Here is a 14,771-nt window from a genome sequence, read left to right on the forward strand (position 1 = left end):
GAGCCATACAAATGGTCCTAAGTTCTCTGAATGTTCTGTTCTGCTTGATTTAATTTTGTTTTTGTGGAGGCTAAACTCACATAATTCCATCTGAATTCAGAGTTACTACTTGAAAATTAAATTGCAGATTCAAGATAATATTTATCCCAGATCTTTGTTTCCTCTGCTTTGGGAGCAGTGATGATTTTATTCATTTCTGGTAAGGTAGTACCATCTTGGTTAAAGATACTTTTGACATATTTTTAATTTCAAGCCATGTAGTCACAAAACACTACCTCTAGTCACTTCATACCATCCCCATCACCCTAGAGATCTTCTCAAACACAATCCAATAAAAAATAAACTCCATTATCTATACAATGGCAAATATATTTTTTGCTAAATATAACATTCTCAAATTAGACCAGTAATTTGTTTTAGAATCCACTTGTGGCCAAATGAAGCACTTAAACATGTTCTTGGGTCCTATTTTCTCCTGAAGACAGATTTCTAGCTCTAGAATAATAACATATACATTTTCAATAGTAGAGAAGAGTGAGGAGTAAACATTAGCAAATCCCACCTTTCAGTTATTCTGAAACCATCTCAGCCTCTCAGAGGGCATTTCGTCATAACTCTCTTCATTTCCCACATGCACAAAAACGCAAATAAATATTACCAAGATCTTTTCTCAAGGCAGGCAAGGAATACAACTCAGCAGTAAGGAGCCAACTCTGCTGTCCTTCCAGACATTCTTCCCCACTCACGTTTCCATTCCTGAGCCATCACAGCAACGAGGGCTTTCCCTCGCGCTAGGATGTTTTCCCACGTAGCCTCCCGTGAAATGTTTACCACCTGAGCACCACCTTCTGTCAGGGTCTATTTGTGCCCCATCTACCACACAGGATGAAGCCCATTTCAACTGCCAGGGGGTGATGAGCCAGTTCCATCTTACCACGTGTTTTCTCAGATCATTCCCAGTGCATCAGACTGCGATGCAAGTCTCTCACCTGTGGAAGGAGAGAGGTAAGGAAGAACGATTAGATAAGGAAAGTATTAAACTGCAGCAAGTTCCAAGAAAGGTGAGACCAGTCTAATGGGCTGTCCTTGGATGAAAGGTGCCTGTTGGAGGAATTCCACATCTCACATGAATAGGCTTTCCTTTTTTTTTTTTTTTTTTTTTTTTGAGGAGGGAAGTAATTAGGTTTATTTATTTATTTATTTATTAATAGCAGTGCTGAGGATTGGACCCCAGACCTTGTGCGTGCTAAGCGTGCACCCTACTGCTGAGCTATGCCCTCCTCCCTTGAATAGGCTTTCTTTTTTACCCTGACATGCTCAGTTACTGGCTAAGAGAACCCCACAGCAAGCATGGCCCTAGTGTAAACACAGTAGTGAATGCAAAGGGCACTGGAAGCTGCCAGACACATTCCTGCAAGAGCAAATCTGTGAAATGCATTTTCACAGCCTCCGCGCTACTCTAACTGCAGTCTGTCCCAGTCATTCCACAAAAGCAACTTTGGAGGTCACCTATAACTTCCATGTTCTCATAACCAATGGTTATTTTTCAGTCCTTCTCTTACTTTGCCATTCAGCCATGCATGGACTAGTCCCGACTATTAGAGTCAGTTAGTTCCTTGAAAAGCTCTGTCTTTGACTTCATTGACACCACCCTTTTCTGAAGGCCCACCTTCCTCTCTGGTTGCTCAGCGCATGTCTCATTTGCATGCTTATTTATCCTCTTCTGCTAAGCTACTAGATATTTTCAGTTTCCCAAACACAGGTCGATATGCTTTTTCTCATCACACTGTGTACTCCTTCCATGGTTTACCTCATTTATATTAAAGGCCTCAGTTTCTACTTAAATGCAGGTGACTCTCAAGTTTATATATACCCAGCTTAGATACATCCCCTGAACTTTAGACTCAGATATCCAGTTAGTTTCTGACATGTCACTGATGTTAAAACACACACCGAAGCCAACAAATAAAAACTAAATTCATGGACTTCAGCCCCTTCAATCCTAGTAAGTTACTTCTTCCACAATAACCTGTTACAACAAATGGCATCACCATCCTCCCAGTAACATAAGTAATAAAACTCCAAGTTATCCTTGTCACATCCTTCTTTCTCACACCCACATATCCAGCTCTCACTCAGTGCTGTGGTATTTACCACATACGTGCCCTTAGAATCTGTCTACACTCTTCTCCTCTTCACCTGGGTAATGTCATTTAATTCCTCAGACCTCAGTACAAACATGATTGGCTCACAGAAGCCTTCCCTAATGTCCTAAACTAAATGAAAAATCACTAGTGAATCTTCAAAATACTCCTTACATATTCAATTAGACTGACTGTTACAATTAGTTGACTAACGTCTATCTTTCCCATTCTAACAAAATATCCATAAGCTCAGATAACCTGTCAGGATTTTCCTCATGTACCTAACATTTATTTTTAAGATATAACTGTTTAGATTTATAATGCTAAACCTGATCCTAAAGAAGCAAAATGTATTTATTAATATTCAATATTAAAGATCACCAAACTATATAAACAAACATATAAATATGACTGAAAAGTAAAATAATCTGATTACCTTTAGTACATATTATGAAAGCTTCAAAACTTTACATTTTCACTATGTTGGATGTTTTCTTTTGTATAATATGAAAATTGCACTGAATACAATAACTAAACCATATGGATAAGACAAATGAGAACTTTTATAAACTTCTATATACAGACATCAGCAATATTAAGTTGGTTAGCTATTTTGTGTGGGGTGGGGAGGGGAGATAGTCCATTTACACTGTAACCAGAATCAAATAGTTTTCTTTATTGTATTTAGGTGGTCCAATAAATACTTTGCTCTTGAGCGTAATATTAAATTATAGCTTAAGAAGGTCTAGGGCAACAGCTAGCTTCTCAGAAGCTTATTACAAGTTAACTAGAATAAGAGTCTTCAGAGCTACATCTAATCCCACAGCCTACAGTTTTGTCACAGGATGCTAAGCTGGAGCTGCTCTGAGATAAAACACTCTTTCTTAGAGGTCCTTCTCCACCTTGTTGTGACACATAATGCATATTTCCTCTGTCACTTCATTCTCTATATGTCTCCTACTTGTTGTGTAGGAGGAGAAGATTGTCTGAGCTGGTATTTGGGTGGAAATAGCTTCATGAGTTATTTGAGACTGTAAAAGAAGCAAGGTTTCCTAAGAAAAGATAAATCTAACTTCACACGTATAGAAGCAATAATCTAAAGTGATGAAATAAGGACTGTTTTCCCCAAGTATCTCCCCTTTCTTTTGAATGAGAGCAGCGTATCATTTTGCCATATTATTTTTCCCATAGAGATAGGAAATGCGTCAGTAATAGCCAGTACAGTTCAACTGGATTTCCCACACTGCACCTGGAAATATGGTAGATGAGTTCTCACGAGTGGTGGGGGAATTGACAATACATATTTACAGTATTATTTAGTTTGTGAAGCCTCTAAACTCCCAAGATGGAAATTTTGTAACTATAACACACCAGTGTAACAAATTGAAGAGTATTACATTCAGGTGGCTTTTAGGCAGGGAGGAGGTGTGAAGTAATTATATTTATTTACTTAATTTTTAATGGTGGTACTGGGTATTGAACCCAGGACCCTGTGGATGCTAGGCATACACTCTACCACTGAGCTATGCCCTCCCTCTGAAAAGTATTACATTCAGTCTAAAGAGGTATTTGGCAATATTTTGACAATAACAGGTTGTTTGCCTGAATTCAACTTTATTTTACTGATCTAAGTATGACAGGTTTTGTGTGTTCGGATGGACTGCCAATATATAATTACGGAAGATTTTGTGTCAACCAGAAACTTACTGATATGTGATTCTATTTTATATTATGAATTGAAAATCACTTCTGCACAAGATCTTTTAGAGGTAACTATAGCTTACCCTTCCTAAAGGGGACTACTTTCTTCATGATCAGAAATGATCTCTTAGCAAATGACTTAAATGATTGTATTCAGTCTTTACTAACCTGACTATCCTGCAGTATAAAATGCAGTTGACCTCTCCCTTCTAATTGAAAAACAACCAACAGACTTTGGTTTCTATGAACTGGCAGTCCCTTGATTTTCCTCTGGCACTAATTGGCCTCAATTGAAACTTGTTTTTCCCTGCCTGGTCCTTTTATGCAGGTTTCTCTCAGGATTCTGTGATCTGTGCTCTGTTCCATTATCACCTTTTGTGCTCTGCTTGAGCAATCAAATTTATTGTGATCTTCCTAAGTACCTCTATGTATTTATGACTTGAAAAGCCTGGATTAATCAGGATTCTCTAGAAAAACAGAATCAATAGAATTTATATAGATACGTAGAAAAATACATATATTATGAGGGATTGGCTCACACAATTATGAAAGCAAAGAAATTCCACAATCTGCTTCCTGTAAGCTGGAGGCCGAGGAAAAGCTGTGGTGTAGTTCCAGTCTAAACCAGAAAACCTGAGGACCAAGGGAGCCAGTGATGTAAGTCCTAGTTCAAGTCTGAAGGACTGAGAACAAGGAGTGCTGATGTACTGAGGCAAGACAAGATGCAGGACCCGGCTCAAGCAATGAGCAAATTAGCCCTTTCATCACCTTTTGGTTCTATTCAAGCCCTCAGTGGATTAGATGATTCCTATGCACATTGTTGAGGGAAATCTTTACTTAATCTATCAATTCAAATGCTAATCTTTCCTAGAAACATACACACACACACACACAGAGAAATATATCTTACCAGCTATTATACCTTAGTCTTGTCAAGTTGACACATAAAATTAACTATCGCAAGCTATAGTACTACCTTAGCAATCATTTCAGAGCTTTCAAATTTTTACATCTATATATTCCACTGCAGATGATACCTGCTGTGCTTCAAGTTGACATAGGCAACATAGGCCCAATTTGAAAATATAATACTTTCAAAATATACTTTACATCCTAAAACATTTATTTTTATTGAGATAGAATATACCTACAATAAAGTATACAAAAGTTACGTAAAAAGCTTGCTAAATTTTTGCTATGTACTTGATATAAATGCCTCAAAGATGAATATACAACAGATTTCCAAATTCCTAAATGTGGATTTACGATCCTAAAGATTCCTAAAGGATCCTCCCTGTTCCTTCCCAGCCAGTACTCCTCAAGGAAGCCATTAGTTAGACTTCTGTCTACATATATAAGTTTTGTTTAATATTTTTAAACATGATATAAAAAGAACCCTATAATATACGTTCTTTTGAGCTTGGCTTCTTTTGTTCATTATTGGACCAGAGATGCACCTGTATTGTTTTGTGTAGCAGCACTTCATTCTTTTGTATTGCTAGATTCATTGTACAAATAGAACAGATTTTATATATCCATTCTCCCCTTGGTGGTCATTTGGTTTATATGTGAGTTATCAGTTGCTGTGTAACAAATTTTCCTAAAACATAGCCACTTAAAACAACATTTGTTATCTCACAGTGTCAGTGGGACAGGAATCCAGGAGTGGTTTAGATGCAGTTTGGCTCAGGTCTCTCATGAGCTTGCTGTCAAGCTGTTAACCAGGACTTCAGTCATCACAAGATTCACTGGGAACAAAGGACCCACATTCAATTTCACTCATGTGGTAATTGGCCGACCTTGTTTTGTCACTGGCTGTTGGCTGGAGACTCCAGTTTTACATATTTCTTTCATCATGTCATACATAGATGTCTATAATTTTATCTGTTATTCCTTACTAGGTGCTATACAAATATCTTTACATTCTTTTTTTTTATCAGAAAGTTTTTAAGAAATGGATCTGCTCCCTGCTTGATTCTTCTATAGCCTCCTCTCTAATTTCTATCTTTCATGCTCAGTTATTCCAGTTACCTGAAGTTGTGAAGGCCCAGCCTATAACTTTCCTTGATATCATTTATCGCTTTTAGTGTTGTATTCTGTGTATAACAGATGCTCAGTATATTAATTTTGAAAAAAATAATAAATGGCCCTAAGACTTTGATATTTTCAACTCCTCTGTGAAAATGACCATGAAATATGAATATCCCCCTCATATATACACCTTGTAATCAAGTAAATATGTGATTTGCTGTGACTAACAGCTTACCAGTTCTGATTTTCTGCCTTCCAATGACCAGGATCCCAAGACAGACCAAGTTAATCTAGTGCTTTAGTATAGTGCTTTAGTCTAGTGTTTTAATACAGTTTTCAAGCAGTGTAAGTTAAATAAAGCTTGTAACTTTGGTGAATTTAATTACAAAGATGCATGGCTATTAACCTATTCAAAATGGTAAAACTCCAATAATTATTAAGTTGATGCTAATAAGTCATTCAAACTCATTGTTTACTTTGATAGCATTTCAGACATTTTAAACTTCCTAAAACTTTCTGTATGCTCACTTTTCTTTTATACCGCTAAGATCAGACTTGCCCATCTTAAAATATTATTTTCTGAAGAGGAATTTTAAAATTGAGAAAATTCAGTGTGCTATTTCAGTAACGTAACTGTGGCAATAGAAAAACAAGTGACAATGAGATTAGAGATTACCTGGCATAAAATATACTATTTGTATCCAATGTGTATCAAGCAAACAAACAAAAGTTTATATAGTAGGATTTTCTATATAAACAAAGTTTTAAGATATATTTTTTCCTATAATTGTCACACAGAAAGGAAAAAAAATGCATAAGCAGAAATTATATTCCTAAATGTGAATCCTAGGGCCAAGTAAATTAAGTAAAACATCAATGATTATTAGTGGATTAATACAGAAATGGTGACATTATTTCTACTGGGATAAAGAAAGATTTTCATTGTTCTTTGCATATAGATAGTATTTTACAAACCCCTTTTCTGTTGTGTTTTTTAAAGAAGTTGATATTGTCAGTATACTTATAAATAAAGAATGTGTTATCCAAACAACCACAGTATTTCTAAATATTTTAATATTAATTATGGTATAATTCCTACATAAAGATTTTCTTCTTACTCTCTAAGGGAACTCTTCTACTACTGTCATGTTAAAACTAGGTCCAAGTTTGTTAATTTAAATTTCAAGAGGTTTTAAAAATTCAATAGTATTGAGTAGTGTGTGGCCTGAACACTAGGTTGATGCATCAGACATTGTTTACCTGATATAGAGATTAATACTTACTCATTTTTAGAAATATAAATAATAGATATTTTAAAATAAATAAACAAATAATGTCACCTAAGACCAGGTGCTATAGAACATTATCAAACACCATTAGTAAGAGTCAATATTACTAACTGCAAAGTTAGTATCCAAAGTTTTTTATTATTATTATTATTTTTATTATTATTGGCATGGCAAGACTAATTCCTTTCCCACATCAGATGAAATGATTTTTTTGAACAAAGTAGCTGGGTTACTAGCTCTGTGAAATTTCAATATCAAATCAGATGTGGAAGGGACATTCAACAATATATAGCCTGATATTTATTGTACATATAAGAAAACTGAGACCCAGAGATTTTAAATGATTCACTTTAAATCACAAGGTCAACCAGTGATAAAGCTGTGACTGGAATCCAAGACCAAACACTTCATTTTAAGAATTCTCCCAGTACTTTTCCATTTGCTTACATTTGGAAAATTTTTGCTTTATTGCCTTGGTTATTCCTTTTTAAGCTGAAATATGTTACTAAATTTACATAAAGATGAAGCATAGAACTGTAATTCACGATAAGCTGTAGAGAACATCTAGTACAGTTCTCAAAATGCCCTTTTGGTTTTTCAGTAACTTCAGTCAGACTTCCTTCAAAGAGCTCTAAGTGTTTGCAGGTTTGCTATACTACAGAGTCTTTCCAACTTAGATAGGGGAACCATTTACCCGTGATAAAAAATATGAACTATTGCAACTACTTTGTGTTGAGCATGATAATCTAACTAAATTTAAAATGAACATATCAGTACTTCTAATTCTAGATGTTTATCAGACTTGCAAAAAAGTATAATAAAAGAAACAGAAGTAGCTTATATATATGAGACTTATAAAATACAAATGAAATAAATTATAAAGTAGCATAGTACATTTGATAAATAGAATACTATACAATTATTAAACACAAAGAAGCTGTTCTAAGTGCCAATTTCAAAAGACTGGATTTAAGGGAAAAATGAAAAGTGTAGAATATTTATAGTATAATCTTATTTAAAATTATAATGTATATAGTATGTTGTATTATGTATATATAAACTATATGTATATTTATCTATGTAAAGATTTTTGTAATGTTGGAAATAAGATTATCCTTATAGTTATCTCTGAATTAGGAAGTGGTTTGGGGACTAGAGGAAGTGAGATTTAAATTTTTAGCAGTTGTAGTTTCATAGCAAAATGAAGCAGAAAGTACAGAGAGGACCCAGATATTTCTGAGATTTAAATTTTAGCTTTTACTTTTTTAAGATGTATTAATTTACATTTTTACTATGTGCACAAAACTTTTTTCTTAAAATCTGGTTGAAAGATGAAAAAGTTTACAAATATGATTAATGGATACCAATTAAAATTCAACTAAAATGTATACAATTAAAGGGCACCAGCATCAACTAAAACAGAATCAGTGCATATATCCTGTTTTGTTTGCTTTATGTATGATATTTGAATCATTATTTTTTGGTAAAAATTCACTGTATTGTCCTTATTTCCATTTCCTCTTCCCATTTGTTTCTACCTCTTATTATTTAAGTTTTACATGTACAAGCACAAAAACCCTTTGATTAAAAAAAAAAAATGAAGCAGATGTCACGTAACTTCCCAGAATAGTGATGATGGTGAAGGTAAGGGGGTGCATGGATTAGAATTAGATATCCCAATACATAAGTATTATGCTCAAAATGCGGGTTTGATGAGTTCCATTCAGCCGAGCTAACTTTTTAACGTAAACTTGCATTCACTTCTAAGATTCATTTCAAATACCACCCTCTCAGTGATGTGTGATCCATTACCTGTGGATGAACTTTATTCACTACTCTCTCATTCTCAGGGCATTTATAATCTCTATCAAAATGTGCTACTTATCTGCTGTTTCTTATTTTTTTTCCTCTGGCTATTTCCTAAGTATAAGCTCAACTATATTTGAAGTTTTCTTCTTCTTCAGTACAGAAATCAGGACTTATATAATTTTCCTCAAAATTGTTAACATTACTATCTTGATTTCCAAAATCAACTCTTGTTTTCTGAGAATGTCACCTATATTTCCTCTTGCCGATCTTCCTGCTTCCCTGTAACCTGTTATTACATGTAGTCTAAATGGGAACTACACTTAACTTGCATGCTCTTCTTCTCTGGTCATCAGAATATATCGAAAGGTGGACATCTGTCTCAAGCTTTCACTTTATGCCATGGACAAGTACAGGTTTTAGCATGTAGCTGCACCCATGCCAAGTAAAGACCTCATCTAATGCTTCTGAACTGAGTTTGTTAAACCTACAAAAATGGTAACCAAGAATTTAGTGTTAAAAAAAAAAAAAGGTATCGGGGGGGGAAACACTGAAAAAGAAGTCATAAGAAGCAGAAAGAGAGGCTAATGATGGCTAACTATTCAGCTCTAGTCCCTGAAATTCTGAGGATTATCTTCCTCAGGCTTCTACCAACTTAGTTGATTGGTCTGCCCTTCAATTCTTTGAATTGCTCCAGTATCTTTCAAACTAATATCTTTTATATTTCCTTCAGTAGTTTAACTTAGATTTTTGTCACTCTGGCCAAATTTGTTCAGTAATGATGTTGCCTAATTCATAACATACACTGCATGACAACAAATGAATTTTCTTTACTTTTTTACTCTTTCATTCATCATAAATGATGTCCTATGAAAGATCATTTTTCAAATGCCATTAAAAGAAATCACTTGGAAATTTTTGGTGCATCAATTCAAGTGTAAGTTAGAAGTTATTGCCAAAAAAAAAAAAAAAAAGAAGTATTTTGACACATCGAGGAATTTGATTTGAGGCTATACATACTTTTTAACAAAGAAATTAATTGCAATACCCTCTTAACTAAAGAGGTTTTTTCCTAGGTAATTTAAAATATATTTTGGTCCACTATTAATATATTAACACAATACTAGACCTGAAAAGTAATATCAAGTTATTTTTAGTTATACTTACTTTCTTTTTAACTGGAACTATTTTCAACAGATTTAGCATTATCAAATAGCAAAATTTATCATAAATTAAGATAACTTTTTCTTTTCACTTCTGTTTTTCTCAAAGTTCTATAGCATGTCAATACATACATTTGAAATACTGTTTTTACATAATGGACAAATTGTATTACATCTTCCCTTTTGCCTAGCAGTATCTTTGAATCAATACCATAGTGATTCCTTCTAAGTAAACATAACTAAGTAGCAGTTTTTGAACATTTTCCTTAACATACACACACACAAAATGATACACTAATTTGACTTTCTTTAACAATATCTTTCTGAAACATGATACAAACATGATATAAATATAGACCACAATGGCTAGTGAGTTTTATACTATTGTTTTTGTACTTTGATTTGTTTTTTATAATTAATATAGAAAGGAGCATGACAAGACATTAGTAATTTTGAATATAACTTTATATATTTTGACTGCGGAAAAATTCCAAGGAACCATAACTTTCTATTTTACTTTGCAAAGGCATAAAATTTGTATTGCTTGATGTTTATTATTTTCATTGATTTTATTCATATTGTTTATAAACTGACATTGAGATGTAAACTTTATAAGTCTCTTTGTCAAGACAGAAACAGTCAGGATTAGAATTAGGGTAAATCAAAAAATACCACTTGGTGTAATACCCAGAGTCTAGCTCCTTTTTTCCTCAAATGTCTAAAACCAAGTGACTTGTACTGTCTGTGATGTAGACTAGAGAATTCTTGAATGTCCTTATGAAAGCAAACAAACAGATAAAAAGCATAAATTGTAAAACCACAGAGAAGTGATGGCGAAATATTATTATAACATAAGAAAAAATCTCAAAGATTTTGTGAACAACAAGAAAGAATTATCCTGTTCGCTTTCATTTAAATTCTGATTGAGACTAATTATTATTGTGCCTTTGCCAATATTAAGGAATTGAATTGAAAAGAACAATTTATTTTTTAAACTTAGTTATTAATTTGAACATTCTTTAGCTTCTCCATGTAATCTTATATTCTATCATATTTATTATAGAAAGGTATATATTTAAATGTTGTAAACAGATATTATGAATTTCTTTATTCCCCTAATTATGACAGTTTAAGGTTATATCTTGAAAGTATTTTGTGATCATATATTTGAAAATTCAAAAGTAATCTCTGCAAAATATAAAATTGTTTCTCTTGTGTTTAGTAAAGTTTGAAAATGAGTAGTTAATGTGGGCACTTGAGTAAAGTGAAAGTTTGGAAACCTGTGGATAAAACCAACTGATGGCAGGCAACTTACTTGGGTAGTTTAATGATGTAGCCTAATGTTCCAATTTTGTGATTTTGTACATCTTCTGAATACTTAACTCTTTTGAATGACATCTTCCTAGTTCTAGCATGACAAGGGAAGCAAAATGAGGCTATTTTGGTTGTAGCACAGTTTGTCTTTTGCCAGAAAAGGGAAGAGTAAGTTCTCCTGCTAGCATCATGAGCACAGGATGTGAATGTTTCATTATAATTAATACAATTTTGCAATTCTGTATAAATTCAAGTAATAGAAATAATGACCCACTAGAGTCAAAATCCTAATGACAAAATTTGTTTTTATGAAAGAAATTTTTATTTAATTCTATTGAATGAATGTAGGGAACATTGTTTCAGTTAAGCATTTTGGTTAAACTAAATATTAAATATATATATATATAACATGGAACTTCCTAAGGTTCTACCTACTTGACTAAAAGAGCCAAACTCATCTTTTTCATACTCTTATATAAGATTAAAAACACATTCAACTTACAGATTTGCTATAGCATTTTTTTTTTATAAGTTATATCTTCCTCACCACCATTGCAGAATCATAGATATGTTAGGGATTTAGAGACAACTTAATACAATTTCAATGCAAATTTAAACACACACACATACACATACATACACACATTTCTGTTAATTCCTTGAGAGCTGATAAGAACTGCTTGATCAATTCTAGTCATGAACAGCCTCCTATTTTTAGACAATGAATTTCATTCTTAAGAATATCTAATTGTTTGAAATTATATACTTACATTGATTAAATATTTGTCTCCCTGTAAATAGTATATTGTTGATCCTAGTCTATGTATGTAGGGAAGAAGAAATAGAGACTTCTTTCACATGAGATATCTTTAAATATTTTAAGACAACAATTTTGCTCATCAGGTCTTTATTCAGGTTAAATCTCCCCCATCGTTAACCCTTGCTATACTGAAAGTACAGTCTGTGATCAGAAGTATTATTAGTATGATCAAGGAGCTTGATAAAAAGGCAAAAAGACCCCACCTCAGAAATACAAATTAGAACCCGCATATCAAGATCTCCAGGTGGTTTATATGCACATTATAGTTTGAGAACCATGATCCTAAATTAATCTTCCTATGTATGTCAGCGTCTTTTGAACTTTCTAAATTCCAGTTAGAGACACACAAATTCCTTTTTTAAAATTTGCATTTGGTATAATTTTCATATGGTTACATGCACAGATCTCAAGTGCACAGTAAAATCAGTTTTGATACATCCATACGCCAATGAAACCCAAGCTTCCACACTCCATATATAGAATGATTCCATCACCAGGGAAAGATCTCCTGCTTCTCAGATGACCACTGAACTGAACTGTCACTGAAAGCTAAGTTTTGACTGTGATAAACTTCATGTAAATGAAATCATTTGGTAATTGGTGCTAGTCTATTTTTACCCAACATAATGTTTTTGATATTCATCCATGTTGATACATTATTGAGTAGTTTGATCATTTATTTCTATTGCTCAGTGGTGTTTCATTATGTCAGTATGACATAATTTGTTTATGCATTCACCTGTTGATGGATACCTGGGCTTTTTTTTCTTGTCTATTATGTATAAGGCTGCTATAAATATTCTTGTGCCGCATTCTTGGTGAACATATGTTTTCATTTCTCTTAGGTAAATAACTAGGAAGAGAATCACTGTGGCAGTGTAAATGTTATGTTTAATTTTTTCAATGTGTTATTATGAAAATATTCAAGCATACAGCAAATTTGAAAAAGAGTCTGCAGTGAACATCAATACCCACCACCTAGATTCTAAATTAATATTTAAAAATACTTGCTTTATCACATATTTCTCCATTTAGGTATGTTCCTATCCCAGCATCAGTTCATTTAAATTTTTAATAAATTTCAAAGTAAATTGCAGACATAAATTCAGTTCTCCTTCAAAACTCAGCATACATATCACTAAATAAAGTCCTTATTTACATTTATTTCTTTTGATATAAAATTTACTCACAATGACACGTGCATGTACATTTGTTGTGTTTTGACATGTCCAACTATCTATGTGACTTAAACCCGTGTGACATTAATATTGCTCCAGAAAATATTCTCATTCTTCTTTCCTATCAAACTTTTTTGGCATCCTAGCAAATGCAATCACTCTTATGTTTTTTTTTTTTCATAGCATCAATGAGATTTTCCAGTTCTGGAAATTCGTATTAAGTGAAACCTTACTGTTACGTCACTATTTTGTGACTGGCCTTATTTATTTTCATTTCATCCATTTCAAGATTCCCCTATAGTGTGTTTGTTCCTTTTTATAGCTAATGTTTTGTTATATGAATAATCATAGATTTTTAGTCATTCTTCTACTGATGGAAACCTAGGTTATTTCCAGTTTTTAGCTATTATGAATAAAGTTACTAAACTTATCCATGTACTAGTTTTTTCATTAGCATGTTTTCATTTTTCCTGAGAAAAGAATTCTTCAAAGTTAGATGTATGCTTAGTTTTTATTAGAAGCTGCTAGAATTTATTTGAAAGCAGCTGCAACATTTTACTTCCTGAAAACCAATTTGAGGGATCAGTTGCTCTACATCCTTACTAACATTTGGTGTTGTCAGTCTCTTTTCTTTTTTGTCTGATGTGAACCATGGGTTGAGGTTCACTTCCTTTCAAAATGAATATCCAGTTTTTCTAGCACCATTTGTTGAAGGGTTTTTTTTTTTTTCCACTCTTGGACTGCTTTGGCTCCTTTGTTGAACATCAATTGAACATATAAATGCATGACATCATCTTGGTTAATTAATAGGCATGTTAAAATAGTCATTGGTAATGGCAACATAACAAACAACCACTACCACAGTAAATATAGTAGAAAATAAATACTTATTAGATTTTTCTTAGTCATCTTCTTATCTTTTAAAACCTCATAATTATAACAAGTAGGTGCTATTTTCACCAGCATGTATTATGTGATTTTTGCACTATGACTCCTATGGGTTGGTTAAAATAAAAAAAACACACAGTCCTGGAATCTGAACGTTATTTTCCAAACACTGCAGGCCACTTGTTTGTGATACGGAAGAGATATGGAAGAGAATAAAGGAAGAGAACACAGGCAGACTCAGAGGTATTGCAGGTTCGGTTCAGGACCACTTCAATAAAGTGAATATCAAAACAAAGGGAGTCACACACATTTTATGGTTTCCCAGTGTATATAAAAGTGATGGTTACTGTTCTGTAGTCTATTAAATGTGTGATAATAGCATTATCTGTTAAAACACAATGTATGTTCCTTAATTTAAAAAACACATTATTGCCAAA

The 14,771-nt window shown here is 33.2% G+C and overlaps 1 long non-coding RNA gene across 1 annotated transcript in view; it reads right to left on the bottom strand.

Moving 5' to 3' along the window:
- Window positions 1-14,771, bottom strand: part of LOC116668287 — a 178,630-nt gene that overhangs the window by 19,538 nt on the left and 144,321 nt on the right. Inside the window, exon 4 of the long non-coding RNA XR_004325406.1 lies at window positions 935-989. This is a non-coding gene — a long non-coding RNA (uncharacterized LOC116668287). The remainder of the gene's footprint in view (window positions 1-934; window positions 990-14,771) is intronic.

This window comes from Camelus ferus, chromosome 2, assembly GCF_009834535.1.
Source record: "Camelus ferus isolate YT-003-E chromosome 2, BCGSAC_Cfer_1.0, whole genome shotgun sequence".
Lineage (NCBI taxonomy): Eukaryota > Metazoa > Chordata > Mammalia > Artiodactyla > Camelidae > Camelus > Camelus ferus.